Genomic DNA, 11,357 nt, shown 5'->3' on the forward strand with positions numbered 1-11,357 from the left:
TCAACTGACAATGAAACGAAATTCACTGACGGTTCAAAGAGTTTTACTGCCGAAGCATTCGAACATTTTAAAATTATAATAAATACATAAATAAATATCGCAATACATGGGTTTGATAGAAGTATGATTGTCTCATAGACGCACTAAGAAGCCACATGTTTCAGCTACATTGTCTAAACATATAGTTGTTTGTGTTGGGCTATTAGCAGACTCCTTCGAGGTAACAAAGAACTAATTCCAAGATGCATGATAAAAAATAAAACCACAGATAGCCCCTGTCAAATGTCAAACCGCTCTATATTACCTTGCTCTGTATTTTGTGCTACTCTTCTAGATGGAAATGATGTTGTCTTGCTTTATTACATATAATGATTGATGCAATTAGGGATGCAGTATTTGTTTCATGGCGTCATGAATCCCGACAGCAGGTGTAAAGAAGAGAATTATCACCTTTGCAAAATGCCTTCAGCTAATTGCAATATAGCGACTGCAATTATTGGGGGTGGGTGGGTAAACCATGAGGTACACATATAAAATATAATTTTTTAAAATATATATCTTTAAAGTTGTATAGTTAGAAATAATGGTCTTGACCAAGAGGTCAGTGAGGCGAACTTTCCATTAACCCCTAAAGTGCTAATTTAAGTCTAGCTGGACAGAGATGAACACTAGGTGTTAACAACTGAAAACAAAATTATTTTTCACTTTTGTGGGTTTATTTAACACTTTTACTATGTAATAGTGATACACGTTTGTTAGTAGTAATCTCAGAGTCATCTCAGAATTGCCTTTTCATAGGCTACATAATATCGCATTATAAACTGCATTATAAAGTGCATTCTCACAGGTTCCAGATACGGTTTCTTGCGGTGTTTTGATGAACATTTTCATTGGAAGAGGGGGGAAAATATAATTTAGTTAAATTAGTGCAGCAAATCTTTAAATAAAACATTAAGACTTTACTAGTTTGTTTTAAGCACATTGTGATCGCAGATAAATGCAATATGGTGTTTTTGGCCATACCATAATATATACAACATTAGTGTTCAACATTACAGCTGTTACATACCTAGGAATTAGGCCATCGATTTTTAAAGTTTATTATCTATAAAAGACCTCGGTGACTACAAAGATCTCACAGATATCCACTACCTGCTGATGCAGAGAGAGAGAGAGAGAGAGAGAGAGAGAGATGCGTCTCTTCTCTCTCATCTTTGATCCTCTTGTCTCTGATTGGCCCGTGGCCTGCTGCTTCTTGACGTCACTGCGGGAAAGAAGCGACCGTGCAGGCTTTTAGATCCGAAAACTAAAGACTCCAGAGCTAGACCGAGAGAGAGAGATTGAGCGCACCACACGCACGAAAGAGTCCACTCCAGCCTGAAGCTTAGCTCGGCCTGTGAAAAGTCAGGCAAAGCCACGTGCATCTTAAATAAAACATAAAACCAAGGCTGTGCTGGTTTCATGGGAGGAAATCCCCCATGTTGGAAATAAACTGCCCAGTTCCTGCTCACTGGATCTTAAAGAAACGCCATCCCAGGCTTCACGGACTTACAGAGGAAAACGCGCCATGGCTGGTGCCATTGACGATCACGATTTATTTCATTTTTGGCAGTGAATGTTTCACAAGTGCATCACACAGTGCTGTTAACGCATCTTGCGCGGCGTTGATCTTGCTTGGCAGACACAGAGACCAGCACTTAGATGTGCCCAACACTTGGGCACTTAACACTTTGCATCCTGAGCACGACCGAAAGGAATACGCACGGCATCATAAAAAGTAAGACTTCATATTTCATTGTCAGGAATTGCACTTGATCTCTGGATCATACGAACTCGCTCATTATTAAATGATCATATCTAATGGTCATCGCCCAGCATGTGATTATCGTCATTGTTAAGTTTATTAATGGAGACACGTGAATGTTTGCATAGTTATCTCCTGTACAGACTAAGAGAAGAGGCCAGACAAAGTGCTAACAATTCCTTTCCATATTCCTTCTCCAATTACACCGTGAAAAAGAAGCAGCGAAAAAGCAATATAGCTAAATATAAGTAATTCGCAAAATAGTGTTAACTTTTAGAAAGAAACATTATTAGGTACACACTGTGTAATAATGCTCATTATAACGGCAAGAGAATGTATATCCTGTTAAACCGAGTCCTGTAAAACGGTGGATGCTAAAACCCTCCCACAAGTTCAATGTACGACTTGCATAAGGATGCAATAATGGCATAGAGGCCAATAAGAAGTTATCTATGTGTCTGTGTAATAAAATTTTATAAAATGTATTTCAGGGTGTCAGAATTGGTGTTCTTTGAACTCTGGTACATTTTGAGAAAATGTGTTTTAAAAGGTTAAACAATTGCAATAATAATTTTGAAAAAAGTTTGCATGCCTATCTTAAATATTATATGACTGTAATCATATATAAGTGTATTACTAAGACAACATGAAGATGGGTTTGTTTGTTATTGTTTTGTTTTTTTATCATAATTATTGTGCCCTGTAGTAGACTGTATGACTCGGTGTAAATCTATTCACTTGCTTCATAAATCTTATTTAATATGCAACACAACAGGTAAGCCAAGCAGTCACAAAGAAATCAAGCCACATGACGTCATGCACCGCGCTCCAGAGAATTGTAGGGTCATTATTAAGGGATGGCGTCAAAATTTATAGTAGCTACAGCGAAATAATACTTAAAAAAAAAATGAAATAAATAAACAAGAAATTCCTCATCATCATCATAAGAAGAAGTTAGGCTTTTAATGTTAGAAGCATATAATTTTATTTGTTGTCACCAGTGATATTAAGAAAACAATGTTTCCATTTATTACTTTTTTTAAACAAGAAAATAAAATTCTTTTAGATTCAAATGTGAAGTTACGATTAGCTCATTGCAATGCCATTCATCAATATAACTTGGTAATTTCTGGCGCAATGCCCTGAGTAAACTACACTCAATAAAAATAATTTTCTCGCGATTAAAAGTTACTTCCCGAGGGAAGGGGCATTACATAACGCTTTTAGTGTAAACCTTGTTAATAATTATAGGCTGTAGTCTTATTTTGGTCCGTTACAGACAGATTATATATATATATATATATATATATATATATATATATATATATATATATATATATATATATATATACACATACACACACACATTTTATTACGTGTGTATGTTTATTGATATTGCAGCATTGAGCTTTTTAGCATCATCAGTCCGTCCTGTAACTTATGCCATAACTAAACTGTTTTGCCATAACTAAACTGTTATATATATTATCCTGCTCGCAGTGAGATTTCTATTCAGACTGTTATGTTTAATTTCCCATCTGAAAATGAACACACGTCTGTTCCTTTCATTTTGTGCAAACTCAGAAATAGAGCACTGAAAGGGCCAAAGCGATCATGAAGACTGGAGCCTAATACCGGAGAAACATACAATGGTCTATTTTAGGAATAGTAAGCTTGTGCTGGCTGTTATTAGACGACGGGGACTAATCGTGTCTAAAGGAGCCAAATGAATGACAACCCCACAAAACGACAGCACCGGCAACTCTGATGATCAGGTTGAATAAATGCTCAGGCCTCTGTGCGTAGCGATGATGCAGAGTGCATTCAAAACCAAACTGTCCCCTTTGTTCGTTGGCTAACATTTGTACCTCTTCTTTGTTCATTATCAGGTCTACTCTTACGAGATCCTCCTCGTTACTTGTGTCGTGTGTGAAGGGGTCGGTTGCTATCTTTGGTTATCTAGCTGTATGAGTGTTTCTCCTCCGTCATAAAGCTAGATAACCGAAAGTAGGAGCGGTCTCCTGTACTGCGCACTGCTCCTGCACTAGAGCATGAGCAGGAAAAATATTGACCTCTGAGTGCATGGGGACCCATCATAAGGAAGGTAAGCAAGTGTGTGCACGTTTTTTTTTAAATAAATATAAAACATTCTAGAATACTGAAACATTAGTTGTGATATTCTAGAATACCGAAAACATGGTCTTGGGATTCTAGAATACTGGACTCTAACTACTGACATTGTATAACACTGGCGTTCTAGAATACGGATATTTAAATTTTTTAAATAATATAAAATACTGAAAACTGACTACTCACATTCTAGTACACTGAAAACATAGTTTGGCGTTCTAGAATGTGATTTTTTTCGCATTATAATAATACTGAAACCTGACTACTGATGTTCTGGAACACTGGAAATAGTTTGACGTTCATACTTTGTATTAACATCTTAGAATACTTAAATCTTACTAGTGACATTCTAAAACAATGTTAATATCCTAGAATACTGAAACCTTATTTAGACATTATACTGTGACTCGATATAGGCAGCTACGTGTCACTGAGGCCTACGTCAATGTTATCTAAGCCCACGACATCCTGCCTTACCCATATAATTTCGTACTATGCAGCCTTATTTATTGTTTGTTTATGCTAAGCTGATGCACGACCCAGTTCGTAGTCCTATTAAAAGTTACTACCTATTAACGGTAATGTGAGGGGCGGGGTTAGTGGGACGATTTTGCGCGCACGATATTCAGCGAACTTGTTCTTGCTTCCTCCCAGTTTAAATGTCATTTGCATGATAATTGATTCCAAATATGCTCAATAACATTTATTAATAATAATTGTGAAATGGTCAATTTGTTTTGTTCAGACCTTGCGATTCTAATCGAGGCCTACTTTGCAGATATAGCCTGTCTTACCATATTAACATATATTTAACAAAATTTGAGAAATTAGTTGTTTTTATCATTAAATTTGGTTCAAATCACTGTTCATCTTCAAGTTGCTTCTGTCATTTTTTTTAAAACAAACTCCACTGCTAAAATAACAAGGAAAGGAGACATTATTTACATCTGCAGTTCATTTGACATTTAAAAGGAAATCCTTTTTTAAAAACACACTTCTTTTAGGGTGATTTTTCTGTGTAGGCTGTCGTAAGCCATACATTCTGTGAGTGGGGAACCCAAACCAACCTATGCCCTTTGATTATTTTTAATAATATTTTAACTACTATTTAAATCATACACGGCTAATGTTGAATTTACACCTACAGGTGTAGATTAACACCCACTGTACACTGGGCAATTTTGTTCATGTAAATTCAAGACTGGGGATTTTTCAGGACAAGGCTTTGAATAAAGTCAATTCAGCCTACCTCAAGCTCTTCATCCTGATTGCCTATGTATATAGGACTCTGTCGCTGGCTCCCAAACGTGATGAACCACTTTCTTTCAGCCAACAGGGCTACATTACAGCCTATAGCACTCTCAGCCGTGAGGCCTACAGTGGCGCTCAATAGGCGTGTAGTGGTGCTCAATGGCTTGAGCACGGTCCTTACTAATTGGTTTGATTTGGAGGGACTTGTGAAAGGGCCGTGCAGGGTTTTCCCACGACGGCACGGATTTCTGCCCGAAGTAGTTCAGGGGCCAGTGTGGATTTCCCCCCTCAATACAAAGACAGTAGATGATGAGGCGGCTTATGGGCTGGCTCTCTCTCATTTGAATAATCTCTCTCTCACACAGACACACACACACAAAGAGCTATATAAACTTAAATGCTCTATTAATGGCAAAACAGAAGCACGCTTGTAGTTGTCATCATTTGTCAGGAATGTCACAAACCATGACCAAAGACCAAATTATATCTTGAACATTAAATATTTTATCATAGTTTACAATATATTTTACAAAGCTAACTAACTGTCTGCAGCCTAACTGACAGGTAACATTTGCCATTTTACATCACTGTCTGGTGAACAGAATTATAGAGCTGCCCTTTCTGGGGAGAACACATGCAATGAGAAAAATAAATGTGTTATACTGCCTTCTGAATGGGACAGAGTTTTTTTGTGTGCGTGCAAACCTTGTCCAAAAATGCTGCATACCTAGGCCACCCCCTTTAAGGGTCACAATTTTTCAAAGTGTCCAGGATAACATCATCATGCTTGTTTGAGATCACAAAATGTTGCATAAGAAATTATATTTTTGCTTATAGGCAAAGTAAAATGTGTGTTGATGCCATGAACACTTGTGTAGGTTGTCGTCAAGTTTACATAATTCCTATATTCTGTGGCAAAATGACAAAATGTTCTAAACATGCTGCATGAGGCTCCAATACATATGTGCAGGCCAGCTGTTTCATGCATCCAAGTGATATTACATAAAGCGAACTATTACATAAAGCTTTGAGTGGTCTGTATCACTATGCCATATACATGTGGCTTCGTTAGTGGTTTAGTCACAGTTAGCTGCTTAACCACAATATCGGTGTCACATCACCAGGAGTCTCATTATAAGGGAAACCAAGATCCATTTGTAACCACAAAGACAAAAATGTACAGCTGGGCACACAGCAAATTCCCCAGTGTTGAAGTAACACCCAGAGTGTCTATATTGGTCCAATTGGACCAATATAAACACACTGGGTGTTACTTCAACACTGGGGAATTTGCTGTGCAGGTTTATTAGATATATCATCATAATGTGCAACTACTTGTACTCATTCATTTCATATATTTCAAAGAGCCTGTTTTAGTTATCAATATGATAGAATAAAGTGGATGATTCACAAGTAGACCTGTAAAACTGCCAGTTCAACACAAATGAAAAATAAAATCAGAGAAAAAAAAATCAATATATAAGGATATTCATTCATTCATGCATTCAGTCAATCAAGTTTTGTTCAGCAGGTCATGGGAAGCCATGGCCTAAAGGCTAGAGCTGCAGCTTCGGGACCAAAAGGTTGCTGGTTTGATTCCCAGGAATAGTTGAAATGCCCTTGAGCAAGGCACCTAACCCCCCACTGCTGTGGCTATGTCAGGGTGCTGTTGTATCTTGCTCTGGTTAAGAGTGTCTGCTAAATGCCTGTAAATTAATTATATATTTTAGTACAATCATTAGAGTCCTAAGAATACTCTGAAAAGTCAGACATGTTTTTCATTCAAACCTCTAGCTCCTTCATGACTGTAGCGTTTGCTGAGAGGCCGGACCACTATGCCCTGGAACACCACCATGTGGTAAGAACAACCAAGATCTCCCATGATATTCAAATTGGGGTTGTTGTGTGGTTTACTAAGTGTGAAGCACATTGAACACATCACTGAAAATGATCACTACTAAATGCTGACCTTGAACTGTCCCTTACTTTTGACATGAGTACTGTATTCAAACATCCTGGCAGTGTAAAATATAACCAGGTTCTTACAAGAAGCAGCTGAAAATATCAAAGCAACAAAATGTTTTTGCAGCTATGTTTTTATCTGTGGTTCTGGAAGTCACATGTAGTATGATATTTAGCTTTGAGTTTTAACCATCTGCTCTAGAATCAGAACATGGAGAACAGATGAAAAGGAAAGCAGAAACGTCAGCACTTGTACTAGCCTCTTTATCCTCTGGCATTTGTTTACTCTGATTATTTTGTCATATCTTTTGTCTGTGTGTGTTGCCACTCTTGCGTCCACACACCCATCACCTGGCCCTCGATATTCACAGTTCCTGTAACACATCCTGTCAACATAAATGGCAGCTCTGATTTCCAGTCTTCTCCAGAAATGAAAAATCAGTTTTCCATCTTGGTCTGGCACTCCACCATTTGACTTTTCTGTATAAAACAGAATTCTATTTAAAAAAAAAAAAAAGACCATCACTTTGTATTTCATACTCATGGTTATATAATTTTTTTTTTGCAGTAATATGCTATTTTTAGTTTTATACAAAATACAAGATGTTAGTTATCATCTATCAAAAAGAGCACTTGGAATATCCATCAATTATGACTAGCTGAAGCTGGAAGTAAAAATGATGCTAATGCACAGAACTCAATGATGTCATGTTAAAGCCACAAAATATATTTTGTATGAATCCTAGATAAGATCAAAGAGAGTGAGACTAAATTTGAATGTCTTTTGGCGTGCTTTAGAAGATGCAGTTAGAATGACTCCAGGACATTAGGCTGGGGGCTTCAGTGCAATAAATGAGCAGAGAGAGGAAATTATATGTCTGTCTCCATCTCAATAATGATAAAAATGTATGGCTAGCCATCACATTACATATTACTGTTATGTAAAATTAATGCAAGCAAAGAAATTGTGTCATCATTCATTAACAAATGATCTTTTCCAGCTAAACTGGTTACCCAGCTAAATTGAATAAGGGTTATGATATGAAATTATGGGTGGACAGCAATTGATGGTGAAGCTGATTTAGTACACCTATCCTGCAACCGCTACATAAAACCATACAACTATAAGAATCAAAGAGCCAAGGATTACACAATCTGGAATACTGCATTTTAGTATTCCACTGAAGAGACAATAGTAAAAGGCAGAAGTAGGATTGGTAAAGCCAACAACTGTCAAGTTCTTTATTGTGGACTTGCTTTGTGGAGGGGACAAAGGAATTACAGTGATTTTGTTCCTTGATATTTTTTCCCCCTCTATCTAAAGACAGATTATATGGTAGTTGCCATGACATCTGCTTTGGCAGTGATTAAAAGGGGCTTTTTCTTTAATTGCACTTTATTCTTGCCCCCCCCCCCCAGTGACTGCCAGGCCATTCACACTGTCTTGATGGAGCACAGTGTACACACACACACACACACACACACAAAAAGGGCCAGCTAAATTAAAGAGCATAAAATAATGGTCAACTTTCATCCTCTTTCTACCAGCCTCCTCCCTTCATCAACGGAAGCACTCGGTGCCATGCATACCCCCTGGAGCAGAGGGCGGGAGAAGAGAAAAATGATGAGCAAGAGGCTACAGTTCATGTGCCAGTGGAGACAAAGAGGCTGCCAGTCGCCACGATCCCCACAGATGCTGAAGATTGGAGCTCTGAATGAGGGGCTGTGCTTTGAGGAAGCCATCTTGATGGAAAGGCTGGCTCCCTGCTTCCTAAAATGGCTGTGTTGGCATGAGGTACGTTTGCATCGTTGCCTCTGTTTGACCAAGCATTCTCCATTAGTCCTAGTTCACAACAAAGCTTTGAGCTCACTTTAACCTCTCCACTGGTCATGCTGATCATATCAATTGCTCCAGTCCTTTCAAATGCAGTAGTAGTACAGAACCTGGTTCTTGACAATATGTCAACAACATATTACTCCGTTTTTATCATCATTTGTTCATGTTGCACCCAGCTTTTATTAGCATGCAGTGAAATCATTCTATAAAATGAATATGGACAAGCCTTCAGTCAATCTCACCAGAATATCAAAAGGTTACATAAATATATAGTAAGAAGGTGATCACATAGTTTAAAATAAGCTTTAGTCATTTGTAATTAAAACAAAATCACCCAGTTGCTTTATTATAATAATCAGCCTGCACGATGTAAGACTGAATAAAAATTATGAGAATTAAAAAAAAAAAAAATTACATAATAGGAACACTTACCACATCAAGGGTCACTTAAACCAGCATACACACAAAGATCCTTACTTGTTAAATTTTGCTGAACCTCCTGTAAAAAGATCACAACTACTTCACTTTTAACCAAATATGTTGATATACAGTCATCCTTTTGACCAGTGAACCAGACCTGACCCATTTTGAAGTACTTTCAGGCTCTTTGAGTAGTTTTCATAAAATTAGTTTTTACTCCTACAATAAAGAGCAAGTTGAATTGCTCACTCTATTTAGAGCATCATCTACACTTAATCTCATGATAGGGCGTCAAGGCCGCTCCTCAGACATTCAAATGCCATTATTTTGTAAAACCACACAGGAAACCTCAGAAGTATCAACACCTAATTTGCAATGTAGTAACATGGTGTATATTGAATTTAGTGTGGTGTACCTCGGTTGAACATTTTGCAATTTAAAAGCTTCAATTAGGTTCTACTGGTTGACTTAACCATTCTGGAAAAACAAACCACATCATCATGCACATGTAAATGGATGGCTGTTAACAGAGAAACACACGAGATCAGAGTTTCTCAAACTTCTTCAGGCACTCCATAACTGTAAAATAGACCAGCTCAGGACAGATTTATTTTCTGATCATAATCCATTCAAATATTAAGGTCCTTATTTAAACATGTACAGTAATTCTCTGGCTATTTATTGGAACCCTCAAAAGATTTTTATTCAAGTGAGCAGTAAATATGGCTAATAACTATAAGAACTCAATAATATAATACTTTTGATAAAAGCAGGTTGTAATTTCCAGCAGTGGAATATAATTAAAAGAGTCATAGACCCATAGGTGTCCCTGGACCCCACTAGACTATTTGGCATGCGAGTGTAAGGTTTTAAATGTAACCAGGGGCTGTATATAGAAATAACAAAACACATACCTCATAAAATACTGCTGGAGAAAAATGAGTACATACAAAAGAGGCAGTATTTAGCAAATAATAGATGAAAACACCATGTCTGGACACCACAATAGCGACGCTGAGAGACATGCAGATGTGGTGATTTTTGACAGTCTATGAAGTTTTATACATTACTTTTATATAGTAAACTTATCACAACGTATTAAAATTGCAGGTTTTCATGCATCATGTGCCAAAATACTGTTACTTTAAAATGGCTAGATCTAGAAGGTTGTTAACACCAGAAGGCTGTTGATGCTTCCACTGGTTAAGTCCTTGTGTGTGTGTGTGTGTGTGTGTGTGATTACAACTATAACGACTAATGAAAAGCAAGTCAGGCCTGTTAGGAACAATATTTGTCACTAATTTACGTTTTTATCTCTGAAATGTATGAAATGAAAACGACCAGATCAACAGCTACGTGTCTGTAACATATTTTTGACGTCCTGAGGAAGGACACAGCTTACCTGTAGGAAGAAGGCTAAAGACAGTCTGTTGTTAACAAAGGCTGATTCTCTGTCCTAATTGTTTATGTAAAAACAAACAAACCGCCGTTCACAGAGAGAATGTCAGACAGTCACTTCATGTAGAAGATAAATAAAGTGGAATTAAAACTGAAGCCATAAGAAACGCTTTTGCTGGCTTCGTGTGCCTTGGAGAAAAAAAACAAAAACAGGAGCAACAACACAGACGCCGTGTGCTAATGAAAAAGAGGACACGCGCTCATATTAGCATAATTGCATAGGCGCGCGAGCTCACAATTAAAGGCGCAGCGACGCTTTTTTTTTTTTAATGCAGCCTCAGTTTCTGAAAAGCATTGAAGTGTTTCACTGCGCGTGCGCGCACCAAATGCCAACCTGTCTCGAGGTCACATGAAACAGCATCAGCTCCTGAGTTCAGGTTTCAGGTGAAGTTCATGTGTAAACTGAGACCCATCTCATCTCATCTCATCTCATCTCATTATCTGTAGCCGCTTTTATCCTTCTACAGGGTCGCAGGCAAGCTGGAGCCTATCCCA

The 11,357-nt window shown here is 37.7% G+C and overlaps 1 long non-coding RNA gene across 1 annotated transcript; it reads right to left on the bottom strand.

The window, feature by feature from the left end:
* Nucleotides 1-8,582: 8,582 nt before the first annotated feature.
* LOC132898801 (uncharacterized) lies at nucleotides 8,583-11,001 on the bottom strand. Its single transcript, XR_009656583.1, has 3 exons — nucleotides 10,807-11,001; nucleotides 9,417-9,483; nucleotides 8,583-9,187 (listed from the first exon to the last, which is right to left on the bottom strand). It is a non-coding gene; the product is annotated as an uncharacterized LOC132898801 (long non-coding RNA).
* Between the last annotated feature and the right edge of the window lie 356 nt (nucleotides 11,002-11,357).

The sequence above is a fragment of the Neoarius graeffei genome, chromosome 15, assembly GCF_027579695.1.
Source record: "Neoarius graeffei isolate fNeoGra1 chromosome 15, fNeoGra1.pri, whole genome shotgun sequence".
Classification (NCBI taxonomy): domain Eukaryota; kingdom Metazoa; phylum Chordata; class Actinopteri; order Siluriformes; family Ariidae; genus Neoarius; species Neoarius graeffei.